Consider the following 13,572-nt stretch of genomic DNA (forward strand, 5'->3'; position numbering starts at 1 on the left):
TTGTTTTTAAATTCTTATGTGGAGCCAGAGCAGCCTTATGTCTAGAGTAAATTTGGCTCCACTATAGAAGCCCTAGTAGTGCAGTGATTAAGCACTTGGCTGCTAACTGAAAAGTTGGCAGTTCAAACCCACCAACTGCTCTGCGGAAGAAAGATGTGCCAGTCTGCTTCCATAAAAATTTACAGCCTTGGAAACCCTATGGGACAGTTCTACCCTGTCCTAATAGGGTTGTTTTGAGAGGAATCACCTCAGAGCCAACAAAAAAAAAAAAACCTTCTTAGTACTCAACAATATGCCTTGTGTATTAGTTGTTTCAGGAGACTTCGTGGCACAGTAGTAAAGCCCTCGGCTGCTAACCAAAATGTTGGTGGTTCGAACCCACCAACCACTCTGTGACAGAAAGGTGTCGTAGTCTGCTACCATAAAGATTAAAAAAAACAGATTACAACCTGGGAAACCCTATGGGGCAGTTCTACTCTGTCCGGTACAGTTACTATGAGTCGGAATCTACTCAAGGACACACAACATTAGTTGTTTCTCCACTCTGGCTGTTGGTAAGATGAACTATGCCAAGCCATGTGTGAGCTCCATATGTTGTTCTTTCTTTCCAGCAACTGTTTTCCCATTTTGAAGAAACATCTGCAGATCTACAGACACACTCTGTTTTCCGCTCTCTCCTCTCTCTACTACTCTGCCCTGTGAATTCTAGCTGCCTTGAGCTCCCCAATCTTGGAACTCTTGTCCTGTCAATGAGGGAGATAACTCGGCTCTGTTTGGGGGCTCCTTCTCTGCTCTACATCTGGGGAACTTGCTCTCGGCAATACGCTGAGACAATCATATGGCTCACCTCATATAACATCCAAGAACTGGGAAACAATTTCAAAAGGTAGAACATAGGCATGACTGGAAGACCAGAAGGAGAAGAAAGAGAGGGTGGAGAAGAAGTAATAATTAAAGTAATAATGGTGAGACTTCCCAAAATTAATGACAGACATCAAATCATCTAGGAAGGTCAGGAAACAGCAAACAGGATACCTGTTGCCATCAAGTTGATTCCTACTCATAGCGACCCTATAGGGCAGAATGGAGCTGCCCATTAGGGTTTCCAAGACTGTAAATCTTTTACAGAAGCAGACTGCCACATCTTCCTCCTGCAGAGCAGCTGGTGGGTTCAAACCACTGAACTGCAGGTTAGCAACTGAGCGCTTAACCACTGAACCACCAGGGCTCCTTGCAAGCAGGATAAATACCAAAAAATCTATACCTAAAACCAAAATCAAACCCGTTGCTGTCGGGTTGATTCCGGCTCATGGCAACCCCACGTGTGAAAAAGTTGAACTGCTCCATAGGGTTTCCTTTGCTGTAATCTTTACGAAGCAGATTGCCAGGCCTTTCTTCTGTGGTGCCATTGGGTGGGTTTGAACCGCCAACCTTTAGATAACAAGCCGATCGCAACCTGCTTGAGCCACCCAGGGATGTAATCTATACCTCACCAAAAACCAAACCCAGTGCTGTCGAGTCGATTCTGACTCATAGCGACCCTATTAGACAGAGTAGAACTGCCCTATGGAGTTTCCAAGGAGCGCATGGTGGATTTGAACTGCCAGCTCTTTGGTTAGCAGCCATAGCACTTACCACTGCGCCACCAGGGTTTCCAATCTATACCTAGGCATATCATATTCAAACTGCAGAAAACCATAGACAAAGGGAAAAATCTTGAAAGAAACCAGGGCAGGGGGCCCTTACCTACAGAGGTACAAAGATAAGAATTATAGCAGACTTTTTGTCAGAAACTACACAATGAAGAAGAGAAGAAATATTTAAAGGATTAAAAACAAAAAAGCACCACCCTAGAAATGTACATCCAGCAAAATTATCCTTCAAAAGTAGAGATCATGAATATCTCCCATAAGTACTGTGCTCCTTTAAAAAATCACCTGTATGAAACCAAACGGTCTTTAAGACAAAGCTGAGAAGATAAGGGGGCCAGGAAACTGGGTTAATGGAAAAGGGACAACCAGAACAGAAATAATGAGAATGTTGACACACTGCGAAGAATATAGGCAACGTCACCGAACAACTTGTATAGAAATTGTTGTGTAGAAACTGCTCTGTAAAACTTAACCAAAAACAGAATAAAATATGATTCAAAAAAAAAAAGTGAAGGAGGAATAAAGTTTTTCTCAAATACTGAGTGGATGCATCCCAGCAGGCTTGCCTTGCAAGGAAAATGTTAAAAGAAGTTCTTCCACAAAATTCTAACTTAAAAAGAAAGGCCAGACTTGCTGGCCTGACAGAGGCTGGAGAAACCCCAAGAATAGGGCCCGCAGACATCTTATCAGCTCAGTAATGAAATCACTCCTGAGGTTCACCCCTCAGCCAGAGATTGGACAGGTCCATAAAACAAAACGAGACTAAAGGCACACACCAGCCCAGGGGTAGGAATTAGGAGGCGGGGGGGACGAGAAAGCTGGGAACCCCAGGTTGAGAAGAGAGAGTGTTGACATGTCATGGGGTTGTTAACCAATGTTAGAAAACAACATGGGTACTAACTGTTTAATGAGAAATTAGTTTGTTCTGTAAACCTTCATCTAAAGTACAATGAAAAAAGCAAACCAAAACAAAAGTTCTCCTGGCAGAAGGAAAATGACACAGGCCAGAAGCTCAGATCTACAGAAAGAAAGGAAGAGCATCAGCAAAGGAATAAATGCAGGCAACATAAATTTTTCCTTCATTCTTTTTTTGGTATTTTTCTTTATTGTGGTAAGTATATAGGTAACAGAATATTTGTCATTTCTACTGTCTCCACATGTACAGTACCGTGACACAATTACATTCATCAAATTGTTCATCCATTATCCTTAACCGAAGCTCAGTGTCCCCTAAGTATTGTGTCTTCCTTTCTCAGCCCCTCTGGCCCACCCCTGGTAATTACTAATAAACTTTGGTTCCTATACACTTGCATATTCATTTAAGTGGGATCATACAGCATTTGTCCTTTTGTGACTAACGTACTTCACTTAGCACAATGTTTTCAAGGTTCATCTATGTTGCAGCATGCGTCAGGACTTCATTTCTCTTTATCACTGAGTAGTATTCTGTTGTGTGTATACGTCACATTTTGCTTATCCATTCATCTCTTGACAGGCATTTAGGATGTTTCCATCTTTTGATGATTGTGGATAATGCTGCCATGAACATTGCTGTGCATGTATCTGTTCATGTTCCTGCTTTTAATTTTGGGGGGTATGTATTTTTCTTATTCTTAATTGATATAAAAGATCATTCTTTGTTTAATGCTTTAATAGTGACAATGCACTGGATGATTATAGCTTATGGATATCTGAAACGAATGACAGCAGTTACACAAAGGATGGGAGGGAGGAATATGGAGTACTCTGTTAAAAGGTATCTGCACTGCATATGAAGCACCATAGTATTAAAGGTGGACTTAGATTAGTTAACAATGTATATTGTAAATTCTAGGAAAAGCACCAAAAACTTTTAAAAAGAAGTGCAACAGATACATTAAGAGAAAAGACAAAATGGAATGGTATAAAATGCTGAATTAAAACCAGAGGCTGAAAAAGAGGGTAAAAAATAAACAAAAGACAAATGCAATGATAGAAAACAGTCACAAACATGGTCCAACCATATCAATAACCACTTTAAATGTGAAGTGTCCAAATACACCAATTAAAAGGCAGTGATTGTCAGAATAGATAAAAAAAAAGCAAAACACAACTGAATGTTTTCTACAAGAAACCCACTTTAAGTATAAAGACTCAGATAGGGTAAAAGGAATGGGATGGATAAAGCTTCACCAGGCCAACCCGAATCAATTAATTTCAAACAAATTAGACTTCTGAAGAAGGAAGATTATTAGGAGGAAAGGGAGTGCAGAGCAATGGGTTTCTCTTTATATATGGCCTTTCTGGCCCTGGGTTTGTAGTTCTGCCAAGGTGATTTGCCAGGCCACAATCCTGCAAAGGGATTGAACCCTTTACTATGCAAATAAGATGTGTAAAATCTTTGCAGGGATTGGACAGTTTACTGTGCAAACTAAGTGAGAACAGCCTACCTAGGGGATTGGTTAGTTTTGCCATCCTGCTAGGGTTGCCACAGAGGTTGAGGGGAGACCTCACTACCATCAAGAAGAGCCAGGAGCATAGTGCACCTTTTGGACCCAGGGTCCTCATGCTGAGAACCTCCTAGATCTAGTAGTCAAGAGAAAGCTGTAACACTGGAGATGGCACAAGACGGTGCAAGAGTGTATGAGTGGTGAGAACCAGGAGACCAGCATGAGACGGTGAATCTGCTGCCATGAGCTTGGCCACAGTGAGCTTGCTGATGCATGAAGTGAGAGACCCGAGTGCCTCTGGACAGGAGGCTTGCTGGCGGAGTAGGGTACCTCCAGGTACTCGTTGGCAGAGCCTAAGAGCTGTAACACTTACCCAACCAGGGCAGAAGTCAGGCCTAAGTGGGCCCAGTGGTAGAAGGCAAGAGTGAGGCCTGCCTGCGGGCATAGCCAAGAAGCTGAGAGCTATCTTGGTTGGAAGCTGTCCTGCCTGATGAACTGTATCGTGTCTCCTGTTATTTCTAAGTTGTTCCTAGTCCCAAGTTGTATCCAGTTATTTCCAAGATGATTCTGATCCCGAGTTATAGCCTGTTACTCCCCAAATAAACAACTGTAAGTACAGTTTGTGAGTTCTGTGAGATGTTGCGGTGAATTACTGAACCCAAAGACAGAAGGAAGAGTACAGAGAGAAGTGGGAGTAGTTGGTGGTAGAGATGATGGAGCGGTACAACAGCTTAGAGAAGCTGGACATTTGGAAAATCTCTGACCTCTGCCTCAGAGAAACAAGCTTTGTGCTGATTCTTATTAAAGAAATCATTTGTTTAGGGAACTATCACATAATGAAAATGTTGCTGCTGTTAGTTGCCATCTAGTCAATTCTGACTCATGGTGACACCACACGTGCAGAGTATAATTGCGCCAAAGGGTTTTCAAGGCTGTGACCTTTCAGAAGCAGATTGCCAGGCCTGTCCTTCAAGGTGCCTCTAGGTGGGTTTGAACTGCCAACCTTTTGGCTTATAGTCAAATGCTTTACCATTTGTGCCACCCAGAGACTCCTCACAAAATGATAAAAAAAAAAAGGTTAATTCTCCAGGAAGATGTAAAAACACAAAATTTGTACCATCTAGCAACAAGGCATCAAAATATACAAGGCAAAAATGGATAGAATCAGAAGGAAAAACAGACAAATCCACTATGATAGTCAGAAACTTAAACACTCGCCTTTCAGTAACTGGTATCGTTGTTGTTGTTAGGTGCCATCGAGTCGGTTCTGACTCATAGTGACCCTATGCACAACAGAACTAAACACTGCTCGGTCCTGCGCCACACTTACAATCGTTGTCACGCTTGAGCTCATTGTTGCAGCCACTATGTCAATCCACCTCGTTGAGGGTCTTCCTCTTTTCCACTGACCCTGTACTCTGCCAAGCATGATGTCCTTCTCCAGGGACTGATCCCTCCTGACAACACGTCCAAAGCTTGTAAGACGCAGTCTCACCATCCTTGCCTCTAAAGAGCATTCTGGCCGCACTTCTTCCAAGACAGATTTGTTCGTTCTTTTGGCAGTCCACGATATATTCAATATTCTTCACCAACACCACAATTCAAAGGCGTCAACTCTTCTTGGGTCTTCCTTATTCATTGTCCAGCTTTCACATGCATATGATGTGATTGAAAATACCATGGCCTGGGTCAGGTGCACCTTAGTCTTCGGGGTGACACCTTTGCTCTTCAACACTTTGAAGAGGTCCTTTGCAGTAGATTTGCCCAATGCAATGCATCTTTTGATTTCTTGACTGCTGCTTCCACGGCTGTTGATTGTGGATCCAGGTAAAATGAAATCCTTGACAACTTCAATCTTTTCTCCATTTATCACGATGTTGCTCATTTGCCCAGTTGTGAGGATTTTTGTTTTCTTTATGTTGAGGTGTAATCCATACTGAAAGCCATGGTCTTTGATCTTCATTAGTAAGTGCTTCAGGTCCTCTTCACCTTCAGCAAGCAAGGTTGTGTCATCTGCATAAGGCAGGTTGTTAATGAGTCTTCCTCCAATCCTGATGCCCCGTTCTTCTTCATATAGTCCAGTTTGTCTGTCAGTTTGTTGTACTGTGGGGGCTTGCGTGTTGCTGTGATGCTGTAAGTATGCTACCGGTATTCAGATACCAGCAGGGTCACCCATGGAGGACAGGTTTCAGCTGAGCTTCCAGAATAAGACAGACTAGGAAGAAGGAACCGGCAGTCTACTTCTGAAAAGCATTAGCCAGTGAAAACCTTATGAATAGCAGTGGAACACTGTCTGATATAATGCTGGAAGATGAGCACCCCAGGTTGGAAGGCACTCAAAAGATGACTGGGGAAGAGCTGCCTCCTCAAAGTAGAGTCAACCTTAATGATGTGAGTGGAGTAAAGCTTTCGGGACCTTCATTTGCTGATGTGGCATGACTCAAAATGAGAAGAAACAGCTGCAAACATCCATTAATAATCAGAACCTGGAATGTACGAAGTATGAATCTAGGAAAATTGGAAATCGTCAAAAATTAAATGGAATGCATAAACATCGATATCCTAGGCATTAGTGAAATGGACTGATATTAGCCATTTGGAATCAATCATATAGTCTACTATGCTGGGAATGACAGCTCAAACAGGAATGGTGTTACATTTGTCATCAAAAAGAACATTTCAAGATCCATCCTGAAGTACAACACTGTCTGCGATAGGATAATATCCATATGGCTACAAGGAAGACCAGTTAATATGACTGTTATTCAAACTTATGCACCAAGCACTAGGGCCAAAGATGAAGAAATAGAAGATTTTTATCAGCTGCTGCAGTCTGAAATTGATCAAACATGCAATCAAGATGCATTGACAATTACTGGCGATTGGAATGCGAAAGTTGGAAACAAAGAAGAAGGATCAGTAGTTGGAATATATGGCCTTGGTGACAGAAACAATGCCGGAGATCGAATGATAGAATTTTGCAAGACCAATGACTTCTTCATTGCAAATACCTTCTTTCATCAACATAAACGACAACTAGACACATGGACCTCGCCAGATGGAACGCACAGAAATCAAGAAAGAGATGATGGAAAAGCTCAATATCATTAGTCAGAACAAGGCCAGGGACCGACTGTGGAACAGGCCATCAATTGCTCATATCCAAGTTCAAGCTGAAACTGCAGAAAATCAGAGCAAGTCCATAAGAGCCAAAATATGACCTTGAGTATATCCCACCTGAATTTAGAGACCATCTCAAGAATAGATTTGATGCATTGAACGCTGGTGACCAAAGACCAGACGAGTTGTGCAAGGACATCATACATGAAGAAAGCAAGAGGTCATTGAAAAGACAGGAAAGGAGGAAAGGCCAAGATGGATGTCAGAGGAGACTCTGAAACTTTCTCTTGAGCGTCAAGCAGCTTAAGCAAAAGGAAGAATTGATGAAGTAAAAGAACTGAACAGAAGATTTCAAAGGGCAGCTCGAGAAGACAAAGTAAAGTATTATAATGACATGTGCAAAGAGCTGGAGATGGAAAACCAAAAGGGAAGAACATGCTCGGCATTTCTCAAGCTGAAAGAACTGAAGAAAAAATTCAAGCCTCGAGTTGCAACAGTGAAGGATTCCATGGGGAAATTATTAAATGACACGGGAAGCATCAAAAGAAGATGGAAGGAATACACAGAGTCATTATACCAAAAAGAATTAGTCGATATTCAACCATTTCAAGAGGTGGCATATGATCAGGAACCGATGGTACTGAAGGAAGAAGTCGAAGCTGCTCTGAAGGCATTGGCGAAAAACAAGGCTCCAGGAATTGATGGAATATCAATTGAGATGTTTCAACAAACGGATGCAGTGCTGGAGGTGCTCATTCGTCTATGCCAAGAAATATGGAAGACAGCTTCCTGGCCAACTGACTGGAAGAGATCCATATTTATGCCTATTCCCAAGAAAGGTGATCCAACCGAATGTGGAAATTATAGAACAATATCATTAATATCACACACAAGCAAAATTTTGCTCAAGATCATTCAAAAATGGCTGCAGCAATATATCAACAAGGGACTGACAGGAATTCAGGCTCGTTTCAGAAGAGGACGTGGAACCCGGGATATCATTGCTGATATCAGATGGATCCTGGCTGAAAGCAGAGAATACCAGAAGGATGTTTACCTGTGCTCTATGGACTATGCAAAGGCATTCGACTGTGTGGATCATAACAAACTATGGATAACACTGCGAAGAATGGGAATTCCAGAACACTTAATTGTGCTTATGAGGAACCTTTACATAGATCAAGAGGCAGTTTTTCCGACAGAACAAGGGGATACTGATTGGTTTAAAGTCAGGAAAGGAGTGCATCAGGGTTGTATTCTTTCACCATACCTATTTAATCTGTGTGCTGAACAAATAACACGAGTAATTGGTATATTAAGCAAAAATTAGATGACCTAAGCATCACTATCAATCAACTTGATCTAATAGACTTTCATAGATAAATCCATCCAAGAACAGAATACACATTATTCTCAAGTTCAAATGAAACTTTCACCAAGACAGACCACATTCTGGGCCATAACACACACCCTAAGAAATTTAAAAGAACAGAAATTAGACAATGTAGGTTCTCAGACCACAATGGAATTGAACTAGAAATAAATAATGGAAAGATTTCTGGAAAATTCTCAAATATGTGACAACTATACAACAATTCTGAGCAGCTCAGGGGTCAAAGAAGATTGTAGAAAAATTATAAAACATGTTGGACTAAGTGAAAGCACAACTTTCCAAAATTTGTGCAAAAACTATGCTTAGAGGGAAAATCATAGCATAATGTGTGTATATTAGAAAAGAAGATCTAAAATCAATAACCTAAACTACTTTAGTAAACTAGACAAAGAATAGCAAATTGAGTATAAGGCAAGTAGAAGAAAAGACAAAATAAAGAAACAAAGCAGAAATCACTGACATTGAAAACAGGAAGACAATGAGGAAAAAAAATCAGTGAATCAGAAACATGGTTCTTTGAAAAGATCACAGGGCTATCTAATGCGACTCCTTTTCCTCAGGGATCACTCTTCTGAGTGGCCTATTACCTCAGGTTTGAAAAGCATTGTTTCATACCTTTTGTCTAGTTTTGTAATTGTTTAAGGTCAATAGCTAAAAGTAGTCCTTGTTTTTTTTTTTCCCATCATGGTTGGAATTGGCAATCCTTTATCTGAGGATATTCTAACTTAATTTTTCAAAGAAATACTAGGAAGAAAAGTATGAGAAATGGTTGTGATTTTTATTTTTGAGAAATTTAAATACTGACACACACAGATAACACCATGACTTCCTTTGGTCATGGGTACCTGGGTACTGTAATGGGCACTGGTCCTCTATTTTGATAAGACAGGATGTCTACAGAACCAATGGGATTTGCCCTCATGGACACTGGCTCCCCCTTTTAGACTATGCTGTGTCTGGGAACCCTGAAACATTTGACCACATGGCCCTGGAGATCATGATCAGGTTCTTCACAGGCCTCTCCCCAGCATGCATCCTGTGAGGGATTAAGGCATGAGTACAGACACATTTGGAGTCCCTTGGTGGCACAAATGGCTAAAGCACTTGACTACTAACTGAAATACTGGTGGTTCAAACGTTGGTGGTTTCAAATCCACCCAGAGGCACCTTGGAAGAAAGGCCTGACAATCTGCTTCCAGAAGGTCACAGCCTTGAAAACCCTATGGAGCACAGTTCTACTCTAACACAGTGGGGTTGCCACGAGTTGGAACTGACTCCCCAGCAACTGGTTTCTTGGCTTATGGACACACCTAGGTATACTGTGGGAGAAACAGGCAGGCCGAGGGCCGTGGTTTTCCGTTAGAGCTCTCTCCCTGACTTAGGAAATATCAGGGGCAGCACCGAAGCGAGATCTCCCATTCATTCCCAAGTGCTTTGTACTTGTCAGCCCAACTGGGGAAGGAGCAGGGCATAGCAGGATCCCTGTTCCCAAAGCTCACATCCAGCGAAGAATGTCACAGTTCTCTGCGCTCTCCACTCAGAGGGAGCCCATTTTCTTTCCAGCATAGAACAGTACTGACACATCAAGAAATATAGATCCAAGCAAATAGGATAGCTCGTGCACTCCTTTCCCCCAGCGACCAGAAGGTCAATTCTGTTAAGTTTCCATGTTGGCATCCTATCTTTTTCATGATGCATTTTACTGCCATAAATTGCCAGTGTGAGCATCTCCATGTTGTTGTGAGCTGCTGTTCAGTTGGCACCCCCGCCCACCACACCTCCATGGGCTGCAGAGCAGAAGTGCTCTATACAGTTTTCTTGGCTATAATTTTTAACGGAAGCAGATCTCTAGGCCTTTCTTTCGCAGTACCGCTGGATGGGTTCAAACCACCAGTCTTACAGTTAGCAGCTGATGGCAAACCGCCTGCACCACCCAGGCACCTCGAGCATCTCTACACCAAAGTTTATATTCACCAACAGCTCTAATACCGTCATATTTTAAAAGCTCTCCAGCTGTAAGTTTGGAGGAGGCAAGCCCTAAAGCCCAGAGATGGGCACTGGTAGACTTCACTTATGATCTAATTCCATACACATTCGGCCCAGCTACAAGACGGGATGCAGTTAATCTGGGCCGATACAGGACCAGGAAGAACGGGAGAAACCATTTTGGTGGACAATTCGCAGGCTCCAAGAGCCCGTGGGCCCGGATCAGCGACTGGCACCCGCCCCCTAGCTCCAGGAGGGACTTCTACCTCGTGTCTGCGGGTGGTCTCCCCTCCAGCAGTTGACGCCGCCGCAATTCCTCTGGGCACCAGATTTCTCGTGCGCCTGCGCAGAGCGTGCTGCACCTCCCAAAGAGCACAGCTGTCTGCTGGCGGACTACAAGTCCCAGAATTCCTAGTTCTTACCTTTCACGGGTGGGACTTTAATCCAGCGCAGGCAGAAGCCTTAACTGGAAAGTTGACTGAGGAAACCTTTGTATCTGGGGACTCTGGATATAATCACTGATCTTCGGAGTTGAGTGGAGGCCAAATGCTCCTTTTGCATGTTTGAGGTTTGAGTACTGTATGACGCCAAGTGAAGGTTACCCAGTTTGTGCTTGACTACTAACCTAAAGGTTGGGGTTTGAACCCACCCAGCGGTACCAAGAAAGAAAGGCCTGGCGATCTGCTTCTGTAATGAATGCAGCCAAGAAGATCCTGTAGTGCAGTTCAATCAAATTGACTACAATTAATAACAATGGAGCCCCAGTTGCACGGTGGTTAAGACCTCGCCTGCTAACCAAAAGATAAGCAGTTTAAATCCACCAGTCGCGCCTTAGAAACCCAATGGGGCAGTTCTACTCTGTCCTGTAGGGTCGCTATGAGTCAGAATTGACTCGATGGCAACGGGTATCAACAACAATGACACCAAGTAGAATGTGACAGGCAGGGATTTAGCCTGCAATTTCCAAGTGTATTGGGCCTTCAGCGGGAGAAATAAGAGCTTTAATCCTTTAGCGTACCCACTGACCCCCATTAAACTGTACCCAAAATAAAAAAACCAAACCTGTTGCCCTCCAGTTGATTCCAACTCAGGGCAACCCCATGTGTTAGTAGAACTGCACCATAGGGTTTTCTTGGCTGTGATCTTTACCGAAGCAGATCACCGTGCCTTTCTTCTGCGGTTCCTCTGAATGAGCTCTAACCACTACACTTAGGCATGTGACTGAGTACAAATCATTTGTGTCACTCAGGGACCTAAACCTTACCTAGGTTTGGGTATTAACATCAGACCATTCACCATACCGAGTGTTTGGGAAATCATGGACATTCAAGGTCTTTCATCTTGCTGATGGTCTCATAATAAGTAAAAGCACTGTGAGAAACTGTTCCTGCCTCATAGAGGCCTTTCCAAAGAGAAGCATTGCTTATGTGTCCCATGGGACATTACAATATTCACATTGCAAAATTGTCAAATGCTTTGTTACCTACATATTTACCACAATTAAAAAAAAAATAACTTGAATGTAACCAATGCCATTGAATTGTACATGTAGAAATTGTTGAAATGGTGTATCTTTGGTTGCGTGTACTTTCACTTCCACCCCAAATAAAAAGGTTGAACTCTATTTTGGAACTTGACTTAGGTGATCTTGAAATTTTCTAAAATTAATTTTATCTTGCAAGCACTGAAATGTAAAAAAAAAAAAAAAAAAAAAGTCCACAAAAGCAAACACCCGGAGAAACTCCAGGAAAAAGGGTGGATAAACAGGTTTCTCCACACAATGGAAGACTACCAGCTAGCCAAGAATGACGTTCCATGACTTCAGCAGGGGCATTAAAGAAACCTCACAGTTTATGATGCAGCACCTCGCCCCCTTCTTTCCATGATTTGGGCCCATTCTACATGGTATCCCTCAGGTTCAAAATAGGATTGAGCTCCATTTTCCTAGTGGGAACCAGCTCACTGATGCATCACAAATAACCTGCTAGATGTGTGCCTTTGCCTCGGCTCTGCACAAATTCTTCTTTTTTTTGCTCAAAAATGCGCTTTTATGATTCAAACACACTCTAAGGTGCATTGGAAAAAAGGCCTGGCAATCTCATTCTGAAAGATCACAGCCTTGAAAACTCTATGAAGTGCAGTTCTGCAGTTCTCATGGGGTCACCATGAGTCAGAATCAATTCAATGGCAACCGGCTATAGGAGTCCCTGGATGGCACAAACAGTTAAGCACTCAACTACTAGCTGAAAGGTTGGAGGTTTAAACCCACTCAGAGGTACCTTGGAAGACAGGCGATCCTGTCTTCCGAAAAAAAGCAGTTTTGAAAACTCTATGGAGCACAGCTCTACTCTGCACTCATAGGGTCACCATGAGTGGAAATCGACCCAAGAGTAACTAACAACAAAATGCCCTTCTAAATTGTGTCTGGAAATCACTGCTTTTCCCCATCTTTGGATGAAATTAATGAATGACACTTGGCTTTTCTGGTATTTACTTTTCAGTAAAACTGCATTCTGCAAATTGGCAAAGAATATCGAATATACCATGGACTGCCAAGAGAACAAACAAATCCTGTCTTGGAGGAATTACAGTCAGAATTCTCCTTAGAAGCCAGGATGGCAAGACTTCGTCTCCCATACTTTGGACAAGTTATCAGGAGGGACCACTCCCTGGAGAAGGACATCATCCTTGGTAAAGTACAGGATCAGTGAAAATGAGGAAGACCCTCAATGAGATGGATTGACACTGGCTGCAACAATGGGCTTAAGCATAGCAAGATTGTGAGGGTGGTGCAGGATGAGGCAGAGCATAGCAATGAGTGTGAGAGTGGCATAGGACTGGGCAGTGTTTCATTCTTTTGCACATAGAGTCACTACGAGTCAGAACCAACTTAATGGCACCTAACAATTATATTCAGGCCTAGTTTAGCTATTACATTTGCAGTGAATTCTCTTAAAGTCATGTCTTTAAACATAAAGTTTCCTTCCCACCA

At 42.6% G+C, this 13,572-nt stretch overlaps 1 protein-coding gene across 1 annotated transcript in view; it reads right to left on the minus strand.

Annotated features, from left to right (window-relative positions):
* The window catches only part of LOC126085065 (zinc finger protein 530-like), a 47,236-nt gene extending 36,311 nt beyond the window's left edge, over positions 1-10,925 (minus strand). Inside the window, exon 1 of the mRNA XM_049900018.1 lies at positions 10,847-10,925. The gene's annotated coding sequence lies outside the window, so the exon portion shown is untranslated. The remainder of the gene's footprint in view (positions 1-10,846) is intronic.
* Positions 10,926-13,572: the final 2,647 nt, after the last annotated feature.

This window comes from Elephas maximus, chromosome 11 (assembly GCF_024166365.1).
Source record: "Elephas maximus indicus isolate mEleMax1 chromosome 11, mEleMax1 primary haplotype, whole genome shotgun sequence".
In the NCBI taxonomy this organism is placed as follows: domain Eukaryota; kingdom Metazoa; phylum Chordata; class Mammalia; order Proboscidea; family Elephantidae; genus Elephas; species Elephas maximus.